This window comes from Salmo salar, chromosome 06 (assembly GCF_965601325.2).
Source record: "Salmo salar chromosome 06, fSalSal1, whole genome shotgun sequence".
Lineage (NCBI taxonomy): Eukaryota > Metazoa > Chordata > Actinopteri > Salmoniformes > Salmonidae > Salmo > Salmo salar.
In genome coordinates, this window is record NC_138296.1 from 95,705,001 (window position 1) to 95,715,007 (window position 10,007).

The following is a 10,007-nucleotide window of genomic DNA, read 5'->3' on the forward strand; positions in this document are numbered from 1 at the left end:
AATGGCGGCGAGGTGTACACCACTCCAGCCAACGCATTGGCATTTTGGTGATCTTAGGCTTGTGTGTTGCTGCTCAGCCATGGAAACCCATTTCATGAAGCTCCTGATGAACAGTTATTGTGCTGACGTTGCTTCCAGAGGCAGTTTGGAACTCGGTAGTGAGTGTTGCAACCGAGGACAGACAATTTTTACGTGCTTCAGCACTCGGCGGCCCCATTCTGTGATCTTGTGTGGCCTACCACTTCGCGGCTGAGCCATTGTTGCTCCTAGACGTTTCCACTTCACAATAACAGCACTTAAAGTTGACTGGGGGCAGCTCTAGCAGGGCAGAAATTTTACAAACTGACTTGTAGGAAAAGTGGCATCCTATGACGGTGCCACGTTGAAAGTCACTGAGCTCTTCAGTACGGGTCATTCTACTGCCAATGTTTGTCTATGGAGATTGCATGGCTGTGTGCTCAGTTTTATACAGCTGTCAGCAACGGGTGTTGGCTGAAATAGCCGAATCCAATAATTTCAAAGGGTGTCCACATACTTTGTGTGTGTGTGTGTGCGTGTGTGTGTGTGTGTGTGTGTGTGTGTGTGTGTGTGTGTGTGTGTGTGTGTGTGTGTGTGTGTGTGTGTGAGTGTGTGTGTGTGTGTAAGTGTGTGTGTAATATATATATATACGCACATACACACATACATACACAAAAGTATGTGAACACCCCTTCAAATGAGTGGATCTGTCTATTTCAGTCACACCCTTTGCGGACAGGTGTATAAAATCGAGCACACAGCCATGTAATCTCCATAGCTACATTTTGGCAGTAGAATGGCCCGTACTGAAGAGCTCAGTGACTAGAGTATCGAGCAGAAAGTCCATCTGAATAATCATTTACAGGGACTACTTATTGTAGTGAACAGAGGGAGCTGGAAGCGAACCCGGGTCTCCCGGGCGTGGAAAGCAAAAACAAACAAACCTTACACGTTAACCCACTTGGTGAGAAATGGTAACCTGGCTCATACAGCGGACTGCACCAATATCAACAACGAAGAGGAGTCGTGTGTGTGTGTAGCATGGCTAGTGTAGTGATAATAACTTCCTGCAGACATGTCTACGGTGTCTGTCTAGGTTTTGTATCACCACTAGCGCCCTTCTTTGACAAAAACCCTCTATCGTTCTCCACTGTCATCCTCTCTCTATCTGTTCAATAAAATCTGAAGGAAAAAAATGAGGGTCGAAGTGCAAATAATAGCTACATCATTAAAATCTCCCTTGTGTCTCAGTCCGTGTCGGACCTGGGGTCTGGTTCTCTGTCGAACGGCAACTCTTCCAGAGAATGTTCTTTGTCTTTCAGTCTCGCATCCTTTTAATGTTTCATAGCGTTCAGCTCACGTTGGCCTGAAACCCAAGACAATAATGCTTCTCTCAGGCCAATTGAGCTCTTTCTCTCTCTCTCTCTCTCTCTCTCTCTCTCTCTCTCTCTCTCTGTCTCTCTGTCTCTCTCTCTCTGTCTCTCTCTCTCTCTCTCTCTCTCTCTCGCTCTCTCTCTCTCTCTGTCTCTCTCTCTCTCTCTCTCTCTGTCTCTCTCGCTCTCTCTCTCTCTCTCTCTCTGTCTCTCTGTCTCTCTCTCTCTCTCTCTCTCTCTCTGTCTCTCTCTCTCTCTCTTTCTGTCTTTCTCTGTCTCTCTGTCTCTCTCTCTCTCTCTCTGTCTCTCTGTCTCTCTCTCTCTGTCTCTCTGTCTCTCTGTCTCTCTGTCTCTCTGTCTCTCTCTCTCTCTCTCTCTCTCTGTGTCTCTCTCGCTCTCTGTGTCTCTCTCTCTCTCTCTCTCTCTCTCTGTCTCTGTCTCTCTCTCTCTCTCTGTCTCTCTCTCTCTCTCTGTGTCTCTCTCTCTCTCTGTCTCTCTCTGTCTGTCTCTCTGTCTCTCTCTGTCTCTCTCTCTCTGTCTATCTGTCTCTGTCTCTCTCTCTCTCTCTCTCTGTCTCTCTCTCTCTCTCTGTGTCTCTCTCTCTCACTGTCTCTCTCTCTCTGTCTCTCTCTCTCTCTCTCTCTCTCTCTCTCTCTCTCTCTGTCTCTCTGTCTCTGTCTCTCTCTCTCTCTCTGTCTCTCTCTCTCTCTCTGTGTCTCTCTCTCTCTCTGTCTCTCTCTGTCTCTCTCTCGATACTGTGCAAGGAATCAATGTGCAGGCCAGCCAGTGCCATTTCAGTCAAACTCCCTGAAGAGAGAGTTAATATTTCTTGGTGTAGGTATTGACACTGTAGGGTAACACATGAACAGGGGTGGAGCAGGGGAAAGGTAGATGGGTGGGAGTAGGGGGAATGAACTCGGCTACATATCTACACTGTGGTAATTTCACTCCATTAAAAAAAAAACCGAGGAGATTGTTGAACAAACCGCATGACGCTATCAACATGTCTGTCAGTCATGCCACGCGTGGCCCTACAGGCTACATACATGACTAGAGCGCAGAATGGACGAATAAACTGTTCGTTATTATATAAAGGTCCGCTATTCTCAATGTTCCCAAAACGTGATGGGAATTCCTCTTTGGGTTGATTTTATAAAACTTCCAGCGACATGAATAGGAGCGCAATTAACGCCATGGTCATTTCCCCCCAAAATACCGTAGCGTAATGCCAGCGTGTCACCACGGCTTTACTGCCATTGTCAGAAAGACATTTCAGGCGTTTACTACCGCGGTATTGGCAGACTATTCCAGCAAAGACATCGCAGATAAGTTACTAATTTACGACTGTGTGGTGCGTAATTGTTAAAGTAGGTCTAAACAGAACGATATCAATTGGAGTTGGTGCAATCACAACTCTATGTGGTTCTATAGGCTACTGTTTTTTTTAACAAAATAACGGCCTGGAAATAAACGTGTGTTCATTTGAGAGGGGGGTTCCACATTTTTCGTACGAGCAGCCACTGGATATCATGGGTAATATTTTGGGACAATTGTTTATCACGTGATGTCTCTGATGCGTAACTGTCTAGAATAATGATTATGTTATAAAACAAATAAACAGTTTACTGTAGACTTCATCTTTTCCATCTGAAAATACATTATTACACGTGTGACAAATAGAACGGAAACACTAACAAATTAAACAATTATACTCAATCACTAAAATAATAAATAAAAAAAACACAAATGTTTTATATTTACATCAGTAAGTAGACCACACTAAATTGTAATAGATTAATACATTAGAAGTCCCTGGGAAAAGAAAGTCTAATATTTGGCACGAATAGGCCAAGGCCTGTGACTTTGGGGACCATTCCAAACCTATATTAAAAGCATTATTTGTTATCTTGTCATTCTTTGTGAAAATCACTACCTTAACACCCATGTTGAATAGCCTATAATGTCAAATACATGTCTATTCAAATTATGTCACGGATTTTGTCACCAATATTTCCTCAAGACAATTGTGAGTATAAAAAAAGAACGTAGTCTATACAAGTCCGGGCGTACACTTACATTACAACACCCCTAAATCTCACCAAAACAATAGAGGTAGGACCTACTGCGCTTAGCTGTGCATAAGTGCGTTTTGGCTATGAATCCTCAATGTGTAATCGATCCTGTATGAATTTCGTTAGGTATCAGATTCAGATCATGTTGTTGCTAGTTGTTAGGGACAGGCCGTTAGCCAGCCAGGGCCATTCTGGGACGGAGCAAGTGGCGCGTCGTGGCATGCACGGTGGTGGTCCTGCTTGTTGCAGCAGTGGATAGATACTAATTCCATTTCCTACAAAATATAAACACAAAATACACGTGAAGATCACAAGTGAGGCAAAGAGAGAGAGAGAGAGAGAGAGAGAGGGGCCACCGGTCTGAAGCGGCCAGTTCGGCACGAGGATGGACTGCGCAAGAGACAAGAGGCTGTTGCGGCATGCGCTCGTGGTCACCGGCGACCGCGACGGCATTGAGCACCGCATTGCATGGAGCTCGCGCATGCTGACGTTTCTAAACGGTGAAAGTGGAATATTACAATCATACCGTTTGATGATTAGTCTGTATGATGTAAAAAAAATACATGGCTTAAAAATACCAAATATATACTGTAAAGTTGTTTATTTATTTATTTTTTAAAATTTCTTTGCCGGAAAACTATTTCACTACTTCAGAGGTATATTCGAAATCTAGCACAGATATTAATGAGACCTCATTCAAAATTATACTTACTAATATTAAGGTCTAATAAAGCTATAATATGTAATTATTGTTGAACAGCAGGGCTTAGGCCTAATAGGCTACCCATTGATAGACAGCAGATACGTCTAAATGGAGTCTATAGGCCTACTGATCTAATCAAAGGTCATTTAATAATTGGGAGATGAAAACATGAATACTACGACTAAATAGTCAAACAAATAGCTAAAATTATTATGCTACAAAAAGGGCTCATAAAAAAAAAAAAGGATTTTATTCGATTTTAGTTTAGTTTATAACGGCTGCATATGAAAATTAGAATATTACACCTGCAGAACATGTTATAGCTAAGTCGTTTCAAAGGGCTATTGTATAGACCTATTTATTCTATAGACCTATTTGGACTAATTATTTTCACACAACAACAACAAAAAATATATATGAAATAATACAAAACATACCTTGGGTTGGGAAGATATCTTCGTTTGCACTTTAAAAAAAAAAAACACTTTCGTTTCCAATTTCCGTTTTTTCACTCCTTGGACAATCTCATGATGATCGATTGAAGAGGAGTTGGAACAGCGGAACACACAGCTCGCTCTGCTGCTGTCACCGGGGACAGGACTCGTTCTCAGAAGAAGTTCAAACAAATGTACATTTGGTCTGACTGACTGGCATTAGCCTAGCGAAGATACCAAAACAACAGCGGAGAAGAAGAAGAAGAAAAAAAACAACTTTTTAACGGTAAGTAAACTATAGGACTAATTTAAGCGGTACGTCGGAGCGCAATATGGAGCAACGGACCGTTTCACTGTACGAAAAGGATCGTTGGTTATTTTAACGTTGGTATAAAGTTTGTTTGAGTACTTCGATCGGCATAAGACCCCTTCTTGAAGAGCGAATGAAGCAGAGCTGTGTTGATCACGGCACACTGCGCATGCGTCCAGCTGCCATGCGTCCACCATTTGGCAAATGTCCAAAGCAGTAATGGGGTACAGGGGGAGGAGGATGGGTGGGAGGGGGGATACCGAAATGACATTCTTATTAATAGTGTGGCCCAAATGCTGTGGCAAGTTTTATTTATCCCTCTCCAGACTAGAACACCATGCACTCCCCAGTTAACCTACATAATGCCACAACACTTCAACCAAACCAAACTACAAAAAAAATGTATCATTTCTCAATGTCAATACAGATTATAATACGGATGGGTAATAAAAGCGCTGACCAATGTACATTTCTATACATTTGAAAACGTTTTTCAATTTTTTTATTATACATCTCTGTGTGAACCCTATAAGTGCATAAAGTCGACATCCCTAACAAGTCATCCCAAGTTCCCTGATATAATTACAACATAATTAACTAATTATACATTTATAAGCAAGCATCCACATGAAGCGTCTTGAGTGTATTGTGTTATGGGGGCTTCCCACACAACAAGGCCATCCTAAAATACAAGGCCATCCTAAAATACAAGGCCATCCTAAAATACAAGGCCATCCAAAATACAAGGCCATCCAAAATACAAGGCCATCCTAAAATACAAGGCCATCCTAAAATACAAGGCCATCCTAAAATACAAGGCCATCCTAAAATACAAGGCCATCCTAAAATACAAGGCCATCCTAAAATACAACGGCATCCTAAATACAAGGCCATCCTAAATACAAGGCCATCCTAAAATACAAGGCCATCCTAACATACAAGGCCATCCTAAAATACAAGGCCATCCTAAAATACAAGGCCATCCTAAAATACAAGGCCATCCTAAAATACAAGGCCATCCTAAAATACAACGGCATCCTAAATACAAGGCCATCCTAAATACAAGGCCATCCTAAAATACAAGGCCATCCTAAAATACAAGGCCATCCTAAAATACAAGGCCATCCTAAAATACAAGGCCATCCTAAAATACAAGGCCATCCTAAATACAAGGCCATCCTAAAATACAAGGCCATCCTAAAATACAAGGCCATCCTAAATACAAGGCCATCCTAAATACAAGGCCATCCTAAAATACAAGGCCATCCAAAATACAAGGCCATCCTAAAATACAAGGCCATCCTAACATACAAGGCCATCCTAAAATACAACGGCATCCTAAATACAAGGCCATCCTAACATACAAGGCCATCCTAAATACAAGGCCATCCTAAAATACAAGGCCATCCAAAATACAAGGCCATCCTAAAATACAAGGCCATCCTAAAATACAAGGCAATCCAAAATACAAGGCCATCCTAAAATACAAGGCCATCCTAAAATACAAGGCCATCCTAAAATACAAGGCCATCCTAAATACAAGGCCATCCTAAAATACAAGGCCATCCTAAATACAAGGCCATGCTAAATACAAGGCCATCCAAAATACAAGGCCATCCAAAATACAAGGCCATCCAAAATACAAGGCCATCCTAAATACAAGGCCATCCTAAATACGAGGCCATCCTAAAATACGAGGCCATCCTAAAATACAAGGCCATCCTAAATACAAGGCCATCCTAAATACAAGGCCATCCTAAATACAAGGCCATCCTAAATACAAGGCCATCCTAAAATACAACGGCATCCTAAATACAAGGCCATCCTAAAATACAAGGCCATCCTAAAATACAAGGCCATCCTAAATACAAGGCCATCCTAAAATACAAGGCCATCCTAAATACAAGGCCATCCTAAATACAAGGCCATCCTAAAATACAAGGCCATCCTAAATACAAGGCCATCCTAAAATACAAGGCCATCCTAAATACAAGGCCATCCTAAATACAAGGCCATCCTAAATACAAGGCCATCCTAAAATACAAGGCCATCCTAAAATACAAGGCCATCCTAAAATACAAGGTCATCTCCTAATGTTCTGAACACATCCAGTCCTGTGCAGCTCCCTCTGTCTTAACATTTACACAAACAACATAAAAACTCACTATACCTTTTGTGGATACAAATGTGAACAAAAACAAGGTTTATGGATAAAATAAAAATTACTGATCAAAGAAATGTGTGTGTTTGCTTCAGCTGTATACATTTTTGTTATGTCATTTATTGTTTGAATTCTTTATATATATATATATATATATATATATATATATATATATATATACATATATACATATATATATATATATATATATATATATATATATATATATATATATACATATTTATATATATATATATATATATATATATATATACATATATATATATATATACATATATATATATATGTATATATATATATATACATATATATATATATATATATACATATATATATATATATATATATATATATATATATATATATATATATATATATATATATATATATATACATACAGTACCAGTCAAAGTTTTAGAACACCTACTCATTCAAGGGTTTTTCTTTATTTTTACTATTCTCTACATTGTATAATAATAGTGAAGACATCAAAACTATGAAATAACACATATGGAATCATGTAGTAACCAAAAAAGTGTTAAACAAATCAAAAAATATTTTATATTTGAGATTCTTCAAAGTAGCCACCCTTTGCCTTGCTGACAGCTTTACACAGTCTTGGCATTCTCTCAACCATCTTCACCTGGAATTATTTTCCAACAGTCAAGTACTGAGCACTTGTTGGCTGCTTTTCCTTCAGTCTGCGGTTCGACTCATCCCAAACCATCTCAGTTTGCTTGAGGTCGGGGGATTGTGGAGGCCAGGTCATCTGATGCAGCACTCCATCATTCTCCTTCTTGGTCAAATAGCTCTTACACAGCCTGGAGGTGTGTTGGGTCATTGTCCTGTCGAAAAACAAATGATAGTCCCACTAAGCGCAAACGAGATGTTATGGCGTATCACTGCAGAATGCTGTGGTAGCCATGCTGGTTAAGTGTGACTTTAACCTGTTTGAGATAGGGGGCAGTATTTTCACGGCCGGATAAAAAACGTACCCGATTTAATCTGGTTATTACTCCTGCCCAGAAACTAGAATATGCATATAATTAGTAGATTTGGATAGAAAACACTCAAAAGTTTCCAAAACTGTTTAAATGGTGTCTGTGAGTATAACAGAACTCATATGGCAGGCCAAAACCTGAGAAGATTCCATACAGGAAGTGCCCTGTCTGACAATTTGTTCTCCTTCTGTGGCCTCTCTATCGAAAATACAGCATCTCTGCTGTAACGTGACATTTTCTAAGGCTTCCATTGGCTCTCAGAAGGCGCCAGAAAGTGGAATTACGTCTCTGCAGTCTCTGGGTGAAAAACAGCATGAGTTTTTGTGAGTGGTCAGGCAGGGAACAATGACAATGGAGATGCGCGTGCAAGAGACAACTCCATGTTTTTCTTTCAGTGTTTGAATGAATACAACGTCGCCCGGTTGGAATATTATCACTATTTTACGAGAAAAATAGCATAAACATTGATTTTAAACAGCGTTTGACATGCTTCGAAGTACGGTAATGGAATATTTTGATTTTTTTTGTCACGAAATGCGCTCGCGCGTCACCCTTTGGATAGTGACTTGAACGCACGAACAAAACGGAGGTATTTGAATATAACTATGGATTATTTGGAACCAAAACAACATTTGTTGTTGAAGTAGAAGTCCTGGGAGTGCATTCTGACAAAGAACAGCAAAGGTAATCACAATTTTTCTAATAGTAAATCTGAGTTTGGTGAGGGCCAAACTTGGTGGGTGTCAAATTAGCTAGCCATGATGGCCGGGCTATGTACTCAGAATATTGCAAAATGTGCTTTCACCGAAAAGCTATTTTAAAATCTGACACCGCGATTGCATAAAGCAGTTCTGTATCTATAATTCTTAAAATAATTGTTATGTTTTTTGTCAACGTTTATCGTGAGTAATTTAGTAAATTCACCGGAAGTTTGCGGTGGGTATGCTAGTTCGGAACATCACATGCTAATGTAAAAAGCTGTTTTTTGATATAAATATGAACTTGATTGAACAAAACATGCATGTATTGTATAACATAATGTCCTAGGAGTGTCATCTGATGAAGATCATCAAAGGTTAGTGCTGCATTTAGCTGTGGTTTTGGTTTTTGTGACATATATGCTTGCTTTGAAAATGGCTGTGTGATGATTTTTGGGAGGGTACTCTCCTGACATAATCTAATGTTTTGCTTTCGCTGTAAAGCCTTTTTGAAATCGGACAATGTGGTTAGATAAAGAAGAGTCTTGTCTTTAACCTGTTAGGGCTAGGGGGCAGTATTGACACGGCTGGATAAAAAACATACCCGATTTAATCTGGTTACCACTCCTACCCAGTAACTAGAATATGCATATACTTATTACATATGGATAGAAAACACCCTAAAGCTTCTAAAACTGTTTGAATGGTGTCTGTGAGTATAACAGAACTCAAATGGCAGGTCAAAACCTGAGAGATTCCTTTACAGGAAGTGGCCTGTCTGACCATTTCTGGAACTTCTTTTCCATCTCTATCTTTTACTAAGGATCTCTGCTCTAACGTGACACTTCCTACGTCGTCCATAGGCGCTCAGAGCCCGGGAAAAAACAGAATGTCGTCATCCCAGCCCCAGGCTGAAACACATTATCGCCTTTCTCAAGTGGCCGACCAAGGGACACTGGGCTTAGGCGCGTGACCCGACCGCCCCCGCCTTTGTGATTTTTTCCTCTGTTTGCCGAAAAGGAGATTCCCTGTCGGAATATTATCGCTTTTCTACGAGAAAAATGGCGTAAAAATTGATTTTAAACAGCGGTTGACATGCTTCGAAGTACGGTAATGGAATATTTAGAATTTTCTTGTCACGAATTGCGCCATGCGCACGACCCTTCTTTACCATTTCGGATAGTGTCTGGAACGCACGAACAAAACGCCGCTATTC

The 10,007-nt window shown here is 40.3% G+C and overlaps 1 long non-coding RNA gene across 1 annotated transcript in view; it reads right to left on the reverse strand.

Annotated features, from left to right (window-relative positions):
• Window positions 1–5,064, reverse strand: part of LOC145879890 (uncharacterized) — a 78,683-nt gene extending 73,619 nt beyond the window's left edge. Inside the window, exon 1 of the long non-coding RNA XR_014392764.1 lies at window positions 4,604–5,064. This is a non-coding gene — a long non-coding RNA (uncharacterized LOC145879890). The remainder of the gene's footprint in view (window positions 1–4,603) is intronic.
• Between the last annotated feature and the right edge of the window lie 4,943 nt (window positions 5,065–10,007).